Here is a 14517-nt window from a genome sequence, read left to right on the forward strand (position 1 = left end):
TTTTTTTTTACATTTAATATATTTATTTATTCCACTCCGGGTTATTATGACAAAGGCTGACCAGGAGGAACACCCTGAGGCATTGATGGCATGGGAGCTTGCTGGGGAACTGGCATTGCATCAGGAAGAACTTTAGCTCCTTTACGTTCGCTTTTTGGTCCAGTAATGGGCTCCTCTTCCTTTGGCTCAACAATGCTGACGTTGTCAGGTAAAGGCTTCTTGGGTCCAATCTTTCCAGTTGGGTCCCAGGGAAGCATGATCTTTACTTTAATTCCCAAAACACCTTGTCGAAGTAGAACATGCCGAACAGCTGTATCAACATAGTCCCTTACAGGATTACCAGAATGAATCATCAAGCCATCCACAAACTTCATGGACTTTGCACGCTGACCTCGAAGTTTGCCAGACACAACGACTTCACAACCTTTTGCACCAGATTCCATGATAAATCGTAGTACACCATAACAAGCTCTTCTTACTGCAAGACCTCCTAACAGTTTGTAACGTAATGACTCACACTGAGCTGTGGCACAAAGACCTCGATTCGCAACTTTTTCAGCATATAGCTCGACAGCATCAGCTTTGAACTTAAAACGCTTCTGAACCATAGCAGTTAATTCCCGAATACGACGACCCTTTTCACCAAGAACATTTTGTGTTCTAGTTGCAAGAATGATGATTTCTGTTCTTGAAGGAGTAACTCTGACTTCAACTCCACTATAACCATCTTCCGCCAATTCTCGCCACAGTAGCTCATTTAATTCAGCTTTGAAGAGTCCATCAAGGACAAACTTCCGCTTTTTTGACATCATTGTTGTCACGAGGTCGTGTCCTGAAGCGAGTTTGTAATTTGCGAGAGGAGATTGCTATCTTCCTGAGGCAACAGAACTGTGTGAGATTAGCCGAGAATTTTTTGCAAGAAGATTTTAACGCAAAAGCTGCTTACCTTGCAGATATATTTGACTCTCTGAATTCTCTAAATTTATCTATGCAAGGCAACGGTTTTACGGTGATTGATCGCGCCGCAAAAGTTTCTGCTTACCACAAAAAACTCATATTCTGGAAAAGTTATGTCACCAGAGATGAGTAGGCTACGATATATTTCCTCAGCTAACGCAATATATCTGTGGCAATGAAGTTGATATTAAGCAAACGATAATTAGACACCTAGAAACAGTTTGCCAAAAAGTTTGTGCACTACTATGAAGAATCTCTAACACTTAATAACCAACATGATTGGATAATTGATCCATTTGTTGGAAAAGATCTGCCTCAACTTTCCATCCACATTGCAGTCTATGGACATAACAACAGAAGTAGCAAACCGTATTTCTTTTGCGTCCTTTAAAGACAAATACCCCAAAAATTCTGCAAACATCCACTTTTGGGCTTCCATGTACAAAGTGTATCCCACAGTTTCACAATTAGGGATTTAAAAACAGATTCCATTTGCAACAAGCTTTATAAGATTGGATTTAGCGCCATGTGTGTATTGAAAACTGAACAGCGAAACCGGCTGGAAGTTAAAGCCGACATGCGGCTATGCCTAAGCAAAATAACGCCTCGATTTCAAAAACTCACTGACAGCAAGCCAGCACACCTATCTCATTAGTGATTTGATAAACATATTATTTTCGGAAAAAGTTACTGATTTTGTAGTGCTGTTTGTTTGCAACACAATCTTGTATGGCTTTTAAAATATTACGACAATTTGCTTGGGTTGCAAGATTTTACCGAACTGAATTTTTTTTCAAAATAGGTTGCCTTAAAAACGAGTTGGGAACCACTGCTGTACTGTGTCACAGTGGCGTAACTACCCATTGGATCTTGTGGATAAATCCAGGGGCGGCACGTTGCCGGAGGGCGGCAAGATGTGATAACGTTTCAAACGAATAAAGACCATATCATTAATTTATTTTCAGAGAGACTCACACTTAAACGACTTAAGTTAACACTAATCCAAGTGAAGCCAAAAAATTACACAAGTTTTGCCTCTAAACTAATTTGCAACTTTTTTAGACTGTGACTCACGATGTAGTATTTTTGATGGTATAATGATAGGCCTACTCATGTTGTGAAGTCATAATAGAATATCGGTTGTAACTTGTAAGTTATTTTAGTTCTTAGTTCATTGTTCAGTCAATTTAGCTTTATTAGTTAAGTTTAGATTTGTTTTCAGTTTATTTGTGAGGAGACAGGAAAGGACCTTGAGGTCGAGTCAACTGCCACCTTTACCATCTGTCAGTGGTAGATAGACGGGATTCTTCCATCTTCATGAGTGAAGATGGGTTAGATTTGTGAAAGGTTTGAAGTTTCAGGTCTGAAATAGATCACTTAACTTAACTCAGTAAATTTGCAATTATGGTTATTGTTTTTTAACTATTGTGCTGCAGATTCCAGAACGATTTAAGTTGCAAATTTTTAAAGTTAATTTTTGTCTATGAGAGAGTAAAAACAAGTGGAGCTTTAGCAGAAAGAAAAAGAAAGCTAAAGAATGGGAACTAAAAAAGAATGAAGGAGCCATTTTGAAGTTCGTAAAAATTGCCTCTGCCAAAGAAACAGAAGAAGTTAGCAGCAATAGTAAATCGCTACCTCAAGTTGAGACGGAAGAAGAAGTGTACCTTAAAAGGCTACATTCGCATTGCGCATAGATTGGCTTAGCGGTTAGTGAAGTGGTGCCTCACTCTACCGACCCGTGTTCGATACTCGGTGCTGTCACGGAAGCCTAACATAACTCTTAAAAGGCTACATTTGCATTGCGCATAGATTGGCTTAGCGGTTAGTGAAGTGGTGCCTCACTCAACCGACCCGTGTTCGATACTCAGTGCTGTCACGGAAGCCTAACATAACTCTTAAAAGGCTACATTCGCATAGCGCATAGATTGGCTTAGCGGTTAGTGAAGTGGTGCTTCACTCAACCGACCCGTGTTCGATACTCGGTGCTGTCACGGAAGTCTAACATAACTCTTAAAAGGCTACATTCGCACAGCGCATAGATTGGCTTAGCGGTAAGTAAAGTAGTGCCTCACTCAACCGACCGTGTTCGATACTCGGTGCTGTCACGGAAGTCTAACATAACTCTTAAAAGGCTACATTCGCATTGCGCATGGACTGGCTTAGCGGTTAGTGAAGTGGTGCCTCACTCAACCGACCCGTGTTCGATACTCGGTGCTGTCACGGAAGTGTAACATACCACTTAAAAGGCTTCTTTCGCATTGCGCATAGATTGGGTTAGCGGTTAGTGAAGTGGTGCCTCACTCAACCGACACATTGCCTCAACATAACTCTTAAAAGGCTTCTTTCGCATTGCGCATAGATTGGGTTAGCGGTTAGTGAAGTGGTGCCTCACTCAACCGACCCGTTGCCTCAACCAACCGACCCGATACTCGGTGCTGTCACGGAAGTCTAACATAACTCTTAAAAGGCTACATTCGCATTGCGCATAGATTGGCTTAGCGGTTAGTGAAGTGGTGCTTCACTCAACCGACCCGTGTTCGATACTCGGTGCTGTCACGGAAGTCTAACATAACTCTTAAAAGGCTACATTCGCATTGCGCATAGATTGGCTTAGCGGTTAGTGAAGTGGTGCCTCACTCAACCGACCCGTGTTCGATACTCGGTGCTGTCACGGAAGTCTAACATAACTCTTAAAATGCTACATTTGCATTGCGCATAGATTGGCTTAGCGGTTAGTGAAGTGGTGCTTCACTCAACCGACCCGTGTTCGATACTCGGTGCTGTCACGGAAGTCTAACATAACTCTTAAAAGGCTACATTCGCATTGCGCATAGATTGGCTTAGCGGTTAGTGAAGTGGTGCCTCACTCAACCGACCCGTGTTCGATACTCGGTGCTGTCACGGAAGTCTAACATAACTCTTAAAATGCTACATTCGCATTGCGCATAGACTGGCTTAGCGGTTAGTGAAGTGGTGCCTCACTCAACCGACCCGTGTTCGATACTCGGTGCTGTCACGGAAGTGTAACATAACTCTTAAAATGCTACATTCGCATTGCGCATAGACTGGCTTAGCGGTTAGTGAAGTGGTGCCTCACTCAACCGACCCGTGTTCGATACTCGGTGCTGTCACGGAAGTGTAACATAACTCTTAAAAGGCTACATTCGCATTGCGCATAGATTGGCTTAGCGGTTAGTGAAGTGGTGCCTCACTCAACCGACCCGTGTTCGATACTCGGTGCTGTCACGGAAGTCTAACATAACTCTTAAAAGGCTACATTCGCATTGCGCATAGATTGGCTTAGCGGTTAGTGAAGTGGTGCTTCACTCAACCGACCCGTGTTCGATACTCGGTGCTGTCACGGAAGTCTAACATAACTCTTAAAAAACTACATTTGCATTGCGCATGGATTGGCTTAGCGGTTAGTGAAGTGGTGCTTCACTCAACCGACTCGTGTTCGATACTCGGTGCTGTCACGGAAGTCTAACATAACTCTTAAGCAAAACAACAACGAAGTGATCCTTGGAAAAAGTCAGCCAATGAATGATAATAATAACGATATGATTTCTAAATTTGCTTCAATGAAAGCTAGACGTATTGAATTTGGATCTTTCAATAAAACTAAACAAACACTGCTTTACTTCTGTTGTGTGGAATTTTAATCAGCTTTTACGGCGTTGTTAAAAGGGGGAGACGGCATTTCGTGCAAAAATCCAAGGGCGGTATATTGCGTTGCTACGCCACTGCTGTGTCATATTGCATTGCCGCTATGACTCCTGCGGAAAATATCACGTTAAACAGTTGTTCAAATAAGAAAATGAATGAATTATTCAAGAAATGTCAGCAGTATTTGAATATCAAGATGACCCAAAGTGCCATGCCGAAACTTTTTCAACGTAAGCAAATTTAATGAGAGAAATGAAAGTAAAAAGATCGCTTTTCGTTTTTTTCAAAATTCCTCAAGGTAATCACGGACCCCCAAATGCTTTCTCACGGACCCCCAAGGGGTCCGCGAACCCCAGGTTGGGAACCACTGATCTAGATCGGTCATAAATGTCCGCCGAGAAATAACACAGGAACTAGCGATACAAATCGTCATTACGTAGCACGAACAATAGTTGCGAGAATATACTGTAATTTCCGCGCATCTAGAAAATGTGAATACTGTATCCCTTAGCTTCCATTCAAGCAGGAAAGCTTTCGATTTTTACGTTGCTTCAACAATTGATGATATTGAATCAGCGTAAAAAAGGTGAATTCCTCGCTAAGAATCGATGAGAGTATGTACTTCTACACTAATCACGCGCAACTTTGTTGAAGTCTTACGTCACAATGTTTGGCTTTGATCTCCGAGTAATATCGATAAGACAAGGTTGGTTACAAAATTAGATTATAGGAGTAGACTGTTACAGCAAGATGCAGCAAAATTTGTTACGTTTTGGTATTAGGCCTATAGTAACAAAGAAAAGGCTCTGGGAAAATTCACTTTCGCTCACATGACACGTAAAAATAAACCTAAAGAAAAAAACCTAGTGAAACTTTACACAGCAGAAAATAGTAGCACTAGTGTAGAAGTTTTCCGACTCGTGCCCAGAGCATTGTGACGCAAGAAGCCACACGACCTCGTTCGGTGGAAGCTAATCAGTCATGCCGCGTATTAGCAGCTACAGGGCGCTTTGACTCTTCAAGCGCACGTCATTGGTTGATGAAAGCCTTTCAGAATGACTTCGCTGAAATTTTAAAAATCTTTCTAAACCGTATCTAGGCTACTGTGTAGTTCTCAAATGGCGAAGAATTATCAAGATAAAGTGATTAAGCATGACGATCGACGTTAAAACTGGTGTGTCCGCCGTGAGACTTAATTTGTCCGCCGAGATAGCTGCTCAGACAGGACACGTTTGTCCGCCGTCAACAAAACGAATTTCGAGGCCTGCGCATTGTTCATTGGGTGGCGTAGCGGTTAGTGGAGGGGTGCCTGACTCAACTGTCACGGGAAGTCTAACATAACTCTTAAAAGGCTATAGTTTCGCATTGCGCATAGACTGGCTTAGCGGTTAGTGTAGTCTTGACTCACTCGACCGGCCTGTGTTCAATATTCGGTGCTGTCACATGAAGTCTAACATAACTCTTAAAAGGCTACATTCGCACTGAGCATTGAGTGGCTTAGCGGTTGGTGAAATGGTGCCTCACTCAACCGGCCCGTATTTGATACTCGGTGCTGTCACGGGAAGTCCAATATAACTCTTAAAAGGCTACATTTGCATTGCCCATTCAGTGGTGGTGCCCTATCCAAAATAATGTTCCAGCCTTAATACAACCTTTCATGCTACTTTTTCTACAGCAATTAAAAATATGTCACTGACAGAGTGTTCTCACACTTCCAAATAATTAATCTGTCTGCCTGCGTTACTACTTTTTTTAGTGTACGCAGATAATCTTAGAAAACATCTAGCAAGTAGTTTAAAGCACGAACCCGAAAATTACAAAATTTTACACCACGACTAACAATGTCTTTGTTGTGCACTAAGCTACAATTTTAGATTATAACTTTCCCCGGTGCTGAACAATCTGTGAGTAACTTCAGTTCATTGAAGTGACAACAACCAATCCGAAATTGTGAAGTCATTGACATCCGGCCACAGTAGGCCTATTCTAGGCATTCTCTGGTTGGTAGCCCATTTTGTGGTTTTCAACGGTTGATTTTCAGTTTCTAATTATAATTTGTAGACAGTGGCAGCTCGTGATTTTAAAACATGTGGGGGGGGGGGCTGCATCAACCAGTAACCTAATATAAATAATTATAAACCTGTACCGGACACAGAAAGTTTTTTAGTTGGGTCCTTTTACTAGGCTATATACTGTACTATAACTTATAACCCTTTTAGCTCTATATAGAATGCCTTAAAATGGCTACAGTTAACATCTACATCATGCCGGACACAAAACTTTTTCAATGGTGTCCTTTTACTAGGCTATACTAGGCTTATATAACCCTTTTAGCTCTACATGAGATGCCTTAAAATGGGTAGCCTACAGTTAATATCTGAATCATGGCTATTGGTAAGTCTTACTTGAAAATATCACAGCCTAACAATTCTTTTCAAGACAAGCGTGAACAATACATCTCATGCTTCTACTGGTCTGAAATGATTAAAAATAATTACAGTAGGCTAATTGGCTTTACTTCACATCAAAACCAGTCTGTCTCAATGACTTCTCAAAACACAGATCAAGTAAAGTAACCTACGATCCCTTTACTCAATCACCAATAGCTTCCACACGCTTAACCTTACGAGAACCAACGTTGGAATCCCTGACCAGGGTCTGTTCCATTTGCAGTCCCCACCAGTGCTTCCACTTCTGAGAATTGATAAATCCTCTTCAGTTTTCTTTTTTGTCCTGAAAAATCTCTTTTTTCTCAGTCGGAAATCCTTCAAAATTTCCTTCATAGGCGAGGTTATTTTTGACGTTATTTAAGTTAAAAAAGGTGCTAATTAATACAATTTTAAAGTTATTATCATCTCAGTTAAAGCTATTTTAATCTCAATTTTTTTTTTAGTAGCACCCAAGGCCAATGAGAGGGGGGTACGGCATACCCTTGAGGGCCCAGATCTGTGTTTGTTGGGGGGCCCGGAATTGTGGTTTTATAGTTTTCGCGTAAAATGTTTGGTTAAAACCATCTTAAACGACTGATTTCAAGCATAAAAGTTGTTATTTTTTAGTCCTGGGGGGCCCGTAATCTATCAAAAGGGCCCAGAAAGGTAATCGAGTGCTTTGCGAGCAAATTAGGGGCCCAAAGTGGTAATTTAATTCTTTACGTGCAAGAATGTTTTGTTAAAAGCCCCCTAAATTAAATCATAAAAATTAGTTATTCTCCTGTCCGGGGGAGAGAGGCATAGTGTAGCAAAAGCAGGTTTGAGAAAAAGCCCGGGTGTTTTTTTTGTTTGTTTTTAAAAAACTATTTGACAAAGGTAGTTTAACGCTTATTTCACTTCAAAATGAATTTCGGAGTTAGAGCAAGAGCCGGAGAATACTTTCGGAGCATCTCTCGTTCACCTCTGCTAGTGCTGGGCATGTGGTGAATGTAAAAGTTAATGAAGAAAGGTTAAGATTGGTCAGATGATTAACTTGATTATGTTTTAACAAGACGTTATGTTTTCGGAATGGCCCGTTTCGGTGAGTCCGATTTGGTGAATTCCCTATTCGGTGAGAGCCTTTTTCGGAGAGTTCCCTAATTGGTAATTTTTTGAAATTTCTTTGAAAATTATTGGGTACAGTAGCCTAATTATCATTGCCGTTTTAGGGTTAGGCGTTAGGGTCAGAGTTAGGGGATAGGGTTAGGTCTTATTTCAACGTTTAGCGGCGTTAAAACGATGTAAAAGCGGCAATGATAATTAGGCTACGGTACCCGATAATTTTTAAAAAAAAATTCAAAAAATCACCGAATAGGGAACTCTCCGAAAAAGGCTCTCACCGAATAGGAACTCACCGAATCGGACTCACCGAATATAGTAGCAGACCCTATGTTTGAGCCTTGGTAGAGAGCTTGGCTTGTACCAGATACATATAACACTCAGTAACGTTAACGGATTTAACATTAAACACACAAAAAAAACATGAAAAAACTACTAAATCCAACGTTTTCGACACCACATAGTGTCCTCTTCAGAAATAATTATAAGCTACATCAAGAAGAAATAAAAAAAACGAATTCTATGTATTCCATGTAAAATTATATGTAAAATTATCTAATATAAATTCTATGTAAAAAAATGTACATTGAAGATGTACAAGCGACACCTCTCAACACACAAATTCAATGCAGGATACACAAATTGGCGAGGGACAGATCACATGATATACATAACACAAAATAATAGTTTTATTGCAGCCTGATACTATTATTGCGCACAGGTGTCCAATTCTGCAGTAAAATGTTGTATGGTGTGTAATACGCCTAAGCAAACATCACGCGTTTTGCCTAAGACAAAGGTGGCCCGGAGCGAGAGGGGGGCCCGGAATGACTCTTCGTACCCCTAGTGAAAATTTCTCTCAGAGACCCTGGTAGCACCGGTATGTCGAAGTAACGCTGTTTTATTAGAACAGTAGGCTGCACAAAAGCAGCACATATTTTACAATAACATGGTTTACTTCCTTTGTTCACTGTCCAGCCAAAAAACTGCTTGTCGGTTAGTCGGTTCTGGGACCTTTACCAGCTGGAGACCTGGACATCATTTACCAATTATCTTTCTTACCCGGACTCCTAACCTATCCCTATACACCGAAAATGTACAGGTGGTAAATGTCCAGTAACGAATTATCTATCCATTAACAAATTTATTTTTGTGTTTAGTTCAGTTTTCCTTGATGCGCTAACTTAACACTATAGGCCAGGCTATCTCTTTCTTCTCCTTGTCTGTAGCTTCTTCACAATCATTTGAGACTGATGAAACACTTCAGGATACTAGGTCTATTCATGATACTGACTCAGTGTGACTGTATATACTATGTTGTATACACATACATAGCCTAGCTAGCTCTATTATTATGACACCATAATAGGTTAGCATAGGCTATGACAAACTTTTCTTAACCGGAAGGATCTACCACTAGCCTAAGCTTATCATACCTAACGGTACGTCGAAGCTCAGAGAACTTTGTCATTGCTACTCAAGTTCAACTGTAAATCAACGGATTACCTAGTTTTAACTAAAAGAATTGAGAACTAACTCACTCACTGCACTCACATCCAATTCCCAAAAATGGCGAGAATAGAAATCAAGCAACGGAAAGGCGAGAATGGGAAAGAGAGTGAGAGGGGTTCCGCATGGCGAGTGACGACGGAAACCAGCTGATCATCGTTATTTCAGTCGTTTTTAGAACTTTTGAAAAAGAATAATAATAAAATGTTCTTTAAAGTTGCTAAAAACAACAATTCCCTTTTTAAGATAAAATTTCCTTGTAAAATTGTTAAAAATTCTTAAAAAATCCTTCCTATCTTCATTTCCTTTTTTTATCCTTCGAAGCGTTGAAAAATCCCGATTTCGGGATAAAATCCTTTAAAGTGGAAGCACTGGTCCCCACAGCGCTTGTTCAGTGATGCTAGAAAACTTTTTTCTGAAAAACCTACTTCATAAAAGAAAGAACAAGCAACACAGGACCTGCTCAATTTGCAGACCCAGGGTTGCCAATTGATTGTTTTATTACAAAAAAAATTAATATTAAGAATTTTTTATTTCTTCAAACGAAATAAATTTAAAAAAACATGGCAAAACTATCTATATGTATTATAATTCAATCAAATATAGTTATTACTATCTGAAGCCTTTACAAATTGTTTCACCTAACGGATCATCAGAAGGTCTGAAAAAACATGCAAATAGTAAAGAATCTATAATTCTGAAAAGATATTAAATATTACAACTGTAATTTAATCTGCCAAAAAAAAATCTCTAAACCTGTACTTCCTGAGAAGATATTAAATATTACAACTGTAATTTAATCTGCAAAAAAAACCTCTATACCTGAATTCCTGAAAACATATTAATTATTATAACCGTAATCCAATCTGCAGAAAAAAAAACCCTCAGAATTACTAAAGACTACCTTCATCCGTTACGACAAAGTTTCAATCAATTTGTCCCAATGGAAACCAAGCAACATGATGGCAACATCTATGACATCACAAAGAAGCAAAATGCGTTTGTGATGATCAGCGCAACCTGTAGTAACCTGAACAAAATGAATAAAAATTGTTTTTAAACCTGTAAAAATTAAATGAGATTTATAACCTGTAAAAATCAAATAAAATTTAATTTTTTCAAAATTATAACCTGTGAAAATCCCAAGGAATTGTGATGATGTAACCTGTAGTGACCCGAACAAATGAAATAAAATCTGTTTATAAACCTGTAAAAATTAAATGAGATTTATAGCCTGTAAAAATCAAATGAAATTTTTTTAAAAAAACCTGTGAAAATCAAAAGGAATTCATTTTATTTTGAAGTACTTGAGTTTAAACTTGTTTCTATGACGACATTTGCCGATCAGTTCCGAACGCTTGTTCAAAAGGTGGCCGCTATCAGCTTTCAGAATGGCCAGCTTTTCAGCCAAACATAGGCCACAATTGTTACGACCACCTCCACTATAAGGCCGAGCACAGCTGTGGATAGACCAAGTTATTTTAGGATCAACACCCTTGTCTTTAAGGTCCCAAACTGCCTTAGATAGTTCGGTGCTTTTGATTTTCACAGGTTTTTTTAAAAAAATTTCATTTGATTTTTACAGGCTATAAATCTCATTTAATTTTTACAGGTTTATAAACAGATTTTATTTCATTTGTTCGAGTTACTACAGGTTACATCATCACAATTCCTTGGGATTTTCACAGGTTATAATTTTGAAAAAATTAAATTTCATTTGATTTTTACAGGTTATAAATCTCATTTAATTTTTACAGGTTTAAAAACAATTTTTATTCATTTTGTTCAGGTTACTACAGGTTGCGCTGATCATCACAAACGCATTTTGCTTCTTTGTGATGTCATAAATGTTGCCATCATGTTGCTTGGTTTCCATTGGGACAAATTGATTATGAAGGTAGCCCTTAGTAACTCTGAGGTTTTTTTTCTGCATATTGGATTACGGTTATAATAATTAATATGTTTTCAGGAATTCAGGTATAGAGGTTTTTTTTGCAGATTAAATTACAGTTGTAATATTTAATATCTTCTCAGGAAGTACAGGTTTAGAGATTTTTTTTAGCAGATTAGATTACAGTTGTAATATTTAATATCTTTTCAGAATTATAGATTCTTTACTATTTGCATGTTTTTTTTTTCAGACCTTCTGATGATCCGTTAGGTGAAACAATTTGTAAAGGCTTCAGATAGTAATAACTATATTGGATTTAATTCACTCTGCTTTGCCTTTTTGCTTGGCATTGAGCACTTTTTGTAGTATTAATAGTTTTCATTGTTGTATTATAATTCACATATGCACAAAATGTTGGGGGGGGGCGGCAATCCCGCTGTCCCTTATGACGAGCCGCCACTGCTTATAGATACAACAACCGAGTGGTTAGCGCGTTGGATTCGCAGTCGAGAGCCTGCATGTTCGACTCCAGCCGCTTGCACTTGCTGTTGTTTCTCTGGGCAAGAAACTTTACGATAATTGCCTCTACCCAGTGATCGATTTCGAGTAATGGGTAGTACCAAATTTAAGTCATAAGTAGAGTAGACAACCGGAAACAGACATTGCAGTCGGCTGCAGCGTGGGTCAGGTGTACGTCGGAAGGCGTACACCGATGCATAGCGCTCAAGTCCGCTTTCCCGCAATGCAGGATAAAGATAATAAAACAAAAAAAAAAAAAAAAAAAATGAGTCACCTATGACAGCTATGACAACATGACCGCTATGAGTCACCGCCAAAAAAGTCCAAGACAGCCAGACAGAAGTAATTACCGGTATATACAATAGTCAATAGGCTACTGAATGATACAACCGAAAACAGAGAATGTTAATTCTATGCAGTAGTTAGGTGTTTCCCAGTTTGCACATCGTCCAAAGAGCTATCTCAGCTGTGCGTCGCTCACCTGCTGATACCACGCTGTATTTAGCACCGTGGAATTAACTGTGGAATGGAAAACTGCATTGTTGCCTCACAAAGCTGGAATTTTCGACGGAAGTGACGTGGAAATTTAAACTAGTTCGAACTGTTTTGTCAGCAACAATACTTTTGTCCAAGCTGGACAAATCTTCCAACTGGGCATAATCTTATTCGGTCAAATAAACACAATTCGACAATTGGCCACAAGACTGAGAGAGCATTTGGATTTAACTGCTCTCAACAGAAAAAGTGTCATTAAAGATCTTATACTCGATTGCCAAACTTGTTCAAACAACAAATCATTCCTGGAATTATTTTAGAAGTGTAGCCTACGCAAATGCTTCACCGAATTTGATATTACAATCCACGAGGCTTTACTCATAAAATCTTGAAATTCTCCCTTCAATAGGCAGTTGCTTGCCACATGCGCCTCCTATCTGCTAAATGTCTTCACGTAATGGTAATTTTGCGTTATTGACTTGTGTTGTTTGTTTGATTTTACCTCTCCTCTGCTTTGCCGTTTCATTCTCATGCGTTTTTTTTTTTATGATTTTTGTATTGGCCTGTTGTTGTATTCTTACTTATGCCTCGTTATTAAGTCAGGAGTTACTTCGGTGAGATATAGGTTTTTAGTATATTGAACGAAACGTTTATAAGTTAGACAACACAATAACAACGCAATGTAGGCCTACCTCACGAACTATATCTATCACTGCATAAAGATACAGCAACGTCTTAGCACGAGAGTTTACGCCTCATTAAATACAGCTTTCATGCAACTTTCCGCAGACCATATATCGAATCTAAAAGCAATGACCCGTAGCTATACACAACACCTCCCTTCTACTCTGAAAACCTGTGAAAGAGTTAACATTCAAACATTCTTTTTGGCTTACGTCTTCTTGAAGACTTTCTTGGTGGTTGTTGGACAGGATTGGATGTTTCCACATCTGCTTCATCTACTGGATGGTCGAAACGCTGTTGTAGCTGTTCGATGTGCCTTTTCCACATCGGACCGTGGGGTAATACCCGCACGTTTACACTGCGGCTACCGAACACTTTCGTTACCACAGCTGGGACCCACTTAGGGTCTCGTGTCCGTCGGGGTCTGCAATACAGCGTATAACAGGGAGTTTCCACTTCGAACTTAGGTCTTTCCACGCTCTGAAGTGCTTCCGCATTTCCTTGCTTTCTTTGTGCAAAATGGGGTGATGACGGTAGCATGACGTGAACCCGATAGCAGTTCACCTGGTGATAAGCCATTTGATAGCGGTGTTCTTTAGTAGGCCTATAGCATTAAAAACTCTAGAAGTGCATGCTTGGGTGGCTAGCTCGACTTCTTCAGTGCTTGCTTGAACGACTGGACAAGCCGTTCTGCAGCCCCGTTCGTTGCTGGGTGATAAGTTGCCCCTGTGAAGTGCTCTATACCCCTTTCTTTGCACCACTGCTGGAACTCCTCAGATTTAAAACTTGTGGCGTTGTCTGATACTATTGTAATTGGATTGCCAAAATGTGAGAAATCTTCTTCCAGCAGCTCAGTTGTAGCTTGCGTTCCCACTGATATAGTTGGGTTAGGGACAGTGGAATAACGGGACGACTCGCTTATTGATTTTTTTTGCGATATGGACAGCTGGAGGGTCACTGCAAAATTTAAAAATTGGCAGAACTGCAAAAAGTTTTGTTTGCTGTTACGCAAATTCATTTTTAACAAATGAAATGCTATATTTTGCGCGATGTTTAGGATGCTAGAACATCGACAGAACCTTGCTACAGCAGTGTGAGGTTAACTACTGTTACTATTGTAGCGTGAAATCTATTGCTGCATTATTATAACTACTATAGCATTACATAAGCATGATATCACATATTTTCATACGTTTAATCGTTTATTTTGGCAATACACACTTTGTACACTCGTAGACAGGTCAAACACGCTGCACCTGGGTATGCGAC

General features: G+C 39.5%; 1 pseudogene; it reads right to left on the reverse strand.

Annotated features, from left to right (window-relative positions):
* Positions 1–809, reverse strand: LOC145783044 (small ribosomal subunit protein uS3 pseudogene; annotated as a pseudogene).
* Between the last annotated feature and the right edge of the window lie 13708 nt (positions 810–14517).

The sequence above is a fragment of the Aplidium turbinatum genome, chromosome 14 (assembly GCF_918807975.1).
Source record: "Aplidium turbinatum chromosome 14, kaAplTurb1.1, whole genome shotgun sequence".
Taxonomy (NCBI): Eukaryota; Metazoa; Chordata; class Ascidiacea; order Aplousobranchia; family Polyclinidae; genus Aplidium; species Aplidium turbinatum.